Consider the following 8,147-nt stretch of genomic DNA (forward strand, 5'->3'; position numbering starts at 1 on the left):
AGTGAATTCACTGGCTATATCTGACAGCGGAGGCGAGACCGCAAAGGCTAACAATCGAGAGAAGATTCGTGGTTCACCACTGCTCCATCCAGTTTCAAAATCCAATTTGTAATTCATATATTTTCTGATATATTCAGTTACAAATCAATCTACCAATTAAAAATAATAAAAATACCCCCGTTAGTCTCCGTGTAAAAAAAAAATTGTAATCGGAATATTTTTTCCAAATTATCAAAAAATTTCTGGAAAATTTTTCAGAATTTATTTTTATGAACCAGAAAAAAAAATCGGGAAACCGAATTATTTTATTTTTGGGAACAATTTTCAGTAGGATTTTTTTTTCATAATTTAGATGGCGTATTTTTCGAGAATATTGAAAAATAAAAAAAATAAAAAAACAACAGTATAATTAAAAAAAATTATATTCACAAAAATTTTTAGAAAATTGGGTCCCAATTCGATAAGTCCCAATAGGCACTCGCCAAATAAATACCTTATCAAACAAATTCAACTGAATCACATTTCCCTCGAATAAAATCTAATAAAGATATTGAAGGGATGAAAAATAAAAATAGTCACGTGAATGTAACCCCGACCTACGTGAATTCGCGGTGTGGCATCGATACAGAGTAAAAGTGGGGAAAATACCCGACGCCGTTGAAAATTGATCCCCATCCTTTCGTACACATACAACCAAGTACCGTTGCTTTCTATTCGATGAACGGACACGCCGACGCGCACTCCCGTGGAAATATGAATGAAAAACGGTGTGCGGTTTCTCGGCATGGTGGAATAACAAAAAAAATATATATATAATACACAAGGGGGGAAAAACGAGGGCGGAACGCGAGAGAGGGATGGCGGAAACAAAGTTGGAGTGGTGTGTATGGCAGATCGATTTGCCACGTGGGCTCACGGCACCTGTTCGACTTTCACCGCGCGAAATGTTCGATTATTCCCTCCAATATGAGCATCATATGACTCCCCCAGGGCCTTTAAATGTCGGAGTAAAAATAACTTTCCTTTGAATGCTGCGTTTTTTTTTTAAACATTTTTCTCGCGTTCTAACGCACCTTCATCCTTCCTTTTATTTATATTTTATTATCACCGAACGATACGATTGATAAGATGAAGACATCGGTACAATAAAATATTTTTTTTGGGGGGGATTCTGTTATTTGGATTTGGAAACTATTAACCGATCTATTGGTAAATACAATAGAATTTCGCTGGACTCGCACTTTTCCTCAATTTAATTTTTTTATTAATAAATCTTGTATTGGAATTTGTCATGAAAAAAATCCATGATCAGTCCCACTACCACTGAGCCCGTAAATCATACCGAAATAATACTCCAAGTATATCCAAAAGTCCACAGAGTTTCTCTGAGGGAAGGTGCAATTTTCCGTTTGACTGAGCGATTTGCGTTTCTGGTGGTGCATATACATGTGTGCCTGCGGCTAGAAGCGCAGATATAAGTGAAGTATGGAATGAGGACCAACATTGAGAGGAGGAGTATGGGGTTGGGTGTAGAGAAGAGAGTTAGAACTTTGTGCTTCCACTCGACGTTATGTCCGTCGTTGGGTGGCAAATGGGGTGCGCCCCCCCTCCCGGTGGGTGGATGGGTGGTGGGTTTTTGGGTGAGGAGCAATGCAGTGTATGTGCCAGGGGGAAGGCTGGACCTAAGCGAGGATAAAGGCGAAAGGACGCGGGCGATAGGAGCTCCCGAGGACGATCAATAAGGAAGAGGCACTGGTGGGGGTCTTACCAGTCTCTGTGGCCGGCCCCCTAGTCGTTTGCATTTGCTCTCTGCTTGAGGAGCGGTGGGGTTGACTCAAGAAAGAACCGAGAAAATAATCTGAAGGGGTCCAACTCTACTTGTGTTGGTGCAAATGCTCGGGGATTTTACCTCGTTACTAACACATGCAAAATAAAAGCTCGTTTGTGAGTCACTGGACGACCCGAGGATGTTCTCGTGGGGCGTGAGTGCGAAAGAGTGGAAAAGCCACTGGGGGGAATGCAAAAAGGTAAAATTCAACCCGCGAAGGTCGGATGCTCCTGACTTTCCTCACTGCCACTCTTTTCTGTTGTCCAAGGGAGAGAACCTTTTTCTTTTTATCCTGCACTTTTAGCGGTTCTTAAAGAATTTTTTTTAAAGCTACTTTTTACAACGGATCCATCGACGATTCGGATTTTTTTATGATTTCGTGGGGAAAGCCGATAATTAGTGCATTCAATTCAGTTAATAAAATTTAATTTGAAAGAAGTAAATTGTAAAAAATTGATATAAAATTATGTAATCTGATATATACCAGTTTTTTTTTTATTACTAATATATATTATGATATATATATATATATAAATCATTGGCGAACTTTTTGTTACATAATCCGAATTTTTTCAAATGAATTATTGAATTATTTTGATGCCTAATTCATTTAGCGCAATTGACTTTATCAATTATATTTTCTCTTGATTATTTTTTTATTTTGGAGAGCTTGATTTTTGAGGGAGGGAGATGTAACCTGAATTGAACTGAATTGTTGCAATTAATCAGGTATTTATCGTCGTTTATGATTCCATATATTGGGGTTTTGTTCAGGTGATGGCGAGGTTTTCGGCAGAGTCGGTTCTCATGGGGGGGGCCACCAAGGGGTGGTTAGCTTTATTGATCTGTAAGACTGCCAACCTACGTTTCTCTTCTCTCCTCTGGCTTTAACCCTCTTCCTCGGTAACCGCCTTCATCGCTGTATTCTCTCTTCAAGCACGTGTGTCTGAAAAGCACCAGGCAGGGATGGGCGCCGTCTATTCTCCCCATTTCTCCCCGATACCACCCCCATTTCCGCAATTTTTCCTCAGCAAAACCTTGACAAGGGGTGAGTCAACCCGATCTCCACATGTTCAATTCCGCGGTTCCCTTTGGGCAAAGAAATTTCAGCTTGAGACCACAAATAAAAAAAAAAAAAAAATCAATCAATCAATCAATTATTCATCAATCATCTACGAAGAAAATATCATAATTAATTTGAGTAAAAATGATGAGAATAATCCTCATAATACGATTTAAAAAAAGTACAGAGGTTGAGGTATTTCAACCCCAAAGTTCTCCCTCCACTTCCGTCCACCATATTCCAGAATACACAATTCTCCGTTTGAATCCCCACCCCCTGATTTCACCTCTCCATCTCTCTCCCGCATTTTTCTTACATCAACCCTCCTCTCGTATCCGCCTTTCCCGGGAGGCATTCTCCCTTTCTGAAATCCACCAGCTCACATTCACAAGAGACCACTCTCATCTCATTCCCTTCCACACATCTATCCCCTGGACCACATACAACAACACGTAAACCACCCCCTCACCCGAAAACCACCCACCACCCACAACCCACCCCCGAATACATTCAAACGGTGACACTAAAGCGCGCGAATACCACACACGTTCTCTCTCTCTCTCATCCCTCTCATCGCTCTCTCCTCTCTCTCTCGTGTCTCAAAGTGTGTGACGCGCACTCTTGCGCGTTCACCCTCTCTCAGCCCCGGGTACGCATATCAATTCACAAACACGCGCGCCCTGGGTCCTGAGCAACCCACCCCCCACCACCCCACGAGATTAAATTCTAACGACGCCGGCTCTCCCTCTCGTCCTTTTTCACCCTCTACTAACGTACATTTTTCTTAGCTCATCGGGGGATGAGGGGTCTGGGGAAGGACGGTCTCTTGGCTCCTAAATTAATACCACCACTCTTGCAGAATTCACATGGACGTTGGCTACACCGAGACGCGAGTTATGTACCGACATGTGGGGTAAAATTTCGCGGGGGTTGGGTGCATCACCCGGGCGCTTTTCTCTCTGGTCTTTCGAGGCAATTCAACCCCCTTCTCATACCCGTGGTACTACCCACTAGCCCCGCCATTATTTAGCGAGCTTAGAACTCACCGGTGGGAAATGGGCGCCACACCAAAAACGGAATTCAGACAATCTCAAGGTTCGGGAAATTATTTGAAAATTTTATGAGACCCGGGGCTTCTTTTTATTTTTATGCTCAATCGATATTCGAAAATTTATTAATAATGTTTTTATGGACGATGAAATATAGATTTTTTTTTTATTTTGCGGAAAAAATATCTGTCAGTGCGGTGTCTCATGGATATTACCGATTCTCAGTAATTTTTAACGGAAAAATCACCGGTAATTTACATTTTCACACTGCTGAAAAAAAATTGATAATTTGGTAATGAATCGTGTGCGATATTTCACGTCCAAGTTAAAATTCCGGTTGATATCGATTTTCTTGAACAGGAATTTCCTTAGCAAGAATTTTAAAATCACAAAAATAAATATCGAGAATTGAATTATGATAAATTATCGATTGATTAAATAATCGAACTGGACTTTTCTGATTTCTAATTGGCACATGTATTGTGCATTTTTTTAATGAATCAGGATCATTAAAAGATCTAGTTATCGGATTGAACTGCTCGAATTACATTCGCTTACCGTGAATTCAGTAATCTGAAGCAATAAACGATCAATTATTCCCTAAAACCTTTGAATTATCAAGTGATGATCCGAGATCGTCTCGATAAACGTTAACGAATTTAATTTGTCGCCTAAATTGTGAATAAAGATTTATTTGTTCACAACAACTTGTCAACATTTAACAAATATTGTTAATCCGAAAATTCCGTCCGCTATAGTCGATCGGGATAATTTCGAGGTTTCAGATCCGGAAGCGTTTCAATCGGTTTATTTAACTCGCGAAATGTTTCATGAGTCAGATCAGTGTAATTTTATTATCCCTCATTTGTTACAGGAATCGAACAATTAGAAACTCCATCGGGAATTCAAAATAATCTTCCGCTGCGGACACATTAAAATGAATAATCTTTTCACTGGTCACCTCGAATTTCGATTGAATAAATTATTTACAGACAGGAAATTATTAATTCAATTATTTTTATGCAAGAAGGAAATTCACTCGGCACTCAATAAAACATTAATGTTGATTGTACATGATATAATCTAATTTTCACCTAAATTGCATATTTTCCGCTGAATTCGATGTCGAATAATCGTTTTATAAAAAATTAATCGGGGGAATAAAAATTCATGGCACTCAAAATGAACAGGAATTAAATGAATTAAGAATTTTTCTCGTTGAAGATTATTTAAAATCCGTCAAATTACTCAACGACAAAATTATTGATTAAATTATTCTCCACTCAACGAACAATTAAAAAATTCGTCAATCTTCCGATTATCGATAAATATTTTAAATAATCAAAAAACTCACCACATCTCACCGTAAAAATTATTGAAAAATCCGAGAAAACTTCTCTCATCCTCAAATCATTCATCAATTACTTAAAAAAATAATAGATTAATAATTAAATAATTACGGATTAATAATTACTGCCGATGAAAAATTGTGATTCTACGACTAACTACCGGAAATCAGGAATGAAAAATATAAAAAATAGAGTGACAGGAAAAATCTTGAGAGAACTTTCTAAACGGACTGTATCAGCCGAGACTTAGATTTAGGGGTTGTCCAGGTCGAAAGGAGGGAGAGAGAGGGTGCGAGGTAACACTCGTTCTCCTGGCAGGGGGATGGAGGGGTTATTTTGGAGAAGGGTTTGGGGGGAGAAATAGTGGCTTGCGGGGGTTGGTTTGCATTTACATAACGTGCCCCCCCTTCCAGCTATTCGACCACCCTAGGAACTAGATGACTAGGCGGGAGGTATTAAGAGGAGAAAAGGGAAGTGGGGTGGTTTTAGAGGTGGTGTGGCAATTCTGGCAACATGGCCGCGACCACCCTCCACCTTCACCCCCGGGATTTTCTATGCTTTTCGGTGGAAACTTGCACAATTTTCACGTTATCATTTTCTACGAGCGCTGAACACTTTCTTTTTTCAAAATTCGTGAACGTCCATGGGTTATTGGATTATTAAGAACTTTTATTGGATTAAAAACGATTTTCCTATGGTTTTAAACTGACCCCGTCGTACTCGCATCTCATTGGCTGGGGAATGGCTATCAACAGTGAAGTTTATCCGTCGATGTGAAAATTTATCGCGAAATATACTCTGAAGAATTCAGTTTATGCCAGTTAATTCGCAAAAATAAAGCCAATGGCAGAAATCGCGGGAGGCAAAAAAAAAGGCTGGGAAAATCGATAGAGATGATTTTATTTTCAGAATTTGATTGATCATTGAATATTTGACTGATACGTCGCACTGTTTCGATAACGTATCAGATTAAACCGGTGTAATCATTTTTTTTTCAGAATGCCAATTAAATACTGGTATGAAAATACACAAATTGATTTAATAATGAAAGATTGAAAGAGAATCTTGAGTAGAATAAAAATGCCTTGCCGTAAAAAAGAGACCGCACCAAAAATTGCATTCAACCCTCAAAAATTGAGAAAACACTTTCAATCCGCTTACGGTGTTTCATTGCGCGTGAAGAAATAAAATAATTCCTCCATTTTCCCACACCTTAATTCTCGTTTTACAACCCTCCTACGTTTATACGATATTAGGGGAATTCCGTTGGCACTTGAGAGTGTTAAAACTAGAATAAAACAGGGAGGGGTGAAGAGAGAAAAAAAAAAGGGGGAAGAATACTGAAGAAAAGGGACTGACGTTAATCAGCGTCGGCGTAACTTTTAGCCACGGTAACTCATCCGATCAAACCCGTGGAAACTTGCGAGAGGCAAACGCGGCTTAGTCCTAATTTAAGGGTGGAAATGAAAACCACCCCTAGCGCCCAGCGCTAATTTAAGACCGACGCTCACCGCTCATTTGTTTCAACCATTTTACCCCACACTTTTGCACTCACACAAGGTAAGCTCAACTCATGACTATTGCAAGGTAACTCGTAACTGTTTCCAACTACAACGGAGATAAAGTGAAGGTTTCAGTATAAGTGCGAGTGTAATTTTTCTTCCTCTATTTTCCTAACGCCTGTACTATTTTTTTCATAACTCACGTGTCACCACCGATGTCCATTTGTTAATCACTAATTATCATTAATTTCCAGATTTTTATTCAGTAAATTCAGTAAAATAATCTGAAAAAATTGGTGTAATGTCGGGTAATTGAAATTCGTCGGCGAAATAATTGAAAGTACTCGACGATCACATAATCCATCCGTCGACGAATGAAATAACCCGACAAAATTGAAAAATTCACGTCCACCAGTATTTGTCTATTTATACTTAACAGGAAAGGAGCCACGTCACTTTAACATGATTCTGCCAGAGACAAACGGATAATTAATTTTCAAGTAATTGAGTCAATGCCGAGTGTCTGAAACCGTGTGTTAATATCTCATTGAGCCACCAGAATTATTCACAAAAGAGTTCATGTACATTGCCGGTGTACCTTCACGTACATCTGATACCAAAACCGAAACGACATCAATAATCGATTAATTCTCGAAATATTATCGGAGAAATCGCAAGAGCATCAACCGACGCTCATTTTTTATTCACCTGTGGCTATTTTTCTTCTTTTATTATCTCAAACGCGTTTATTGCCTTCACCGACGTTAATCGAGGAAAATGAGGGAGGAAAAAAAAAGAGAATATATCTGGACGACACACTCGACCCCGCAGTCAGATAAATGGATAAAAAGGGAAGAGTGTTTCATCCAAGTCGAGTTCTCGGAGGAGTTCCCGAGGTTTATCGGGTCCTTTCGATTCTCCCCCTTTTTTTTTTTCTTTTATTTTTTCCCACCCTCTCTTCACCAATCCAGTCAACACTGGCACCCGTTTGCGCCCGGTAGATCGCCTCAAGGCGATTTTTCTTCTTTTTATGAGTTTGCTTTTTATCACCACTTTTTTCTCTTTGCTCTCTCTATTATTCACCTACGATCCTCTGCACAACTTCTCCCAACCAATTGCTCCGCACAGACGAACGGGAATTAACGATGAATCATTAAGGGTTCAATTAGCTTTCGTTTTTCTTTCGTTATTTATTTATTTTCAGTTCTTCGAGTTCTTCCGTTCGCCCGGGGTAACCGCTATAAATATTACAGCGTAAATAAATCACATTGGAATAATTAAATTATTGATATTCTGACAGATTAAATATATTGAATATTTTTCTTTCACATTTCAATTTATTTCGAAGGATTCTTT

This window comes from Fopius arisanus, unplaced genomic scaffold (assembly GCF_000806365.1).
Source record: "Fopius arisanus strain USDA-PBARC FA_bdor unplaced genomic scaffold, ASM80636v1 scaffold00065, whole genome shotgun sequence".
Taxonomy (NCBI): domain Eukaryota; kingdom Metazoa; phylum Arthropoda; class Insecta; order Hymenoptera; family Braconidae; genus Fopius; species Fopius arisanus.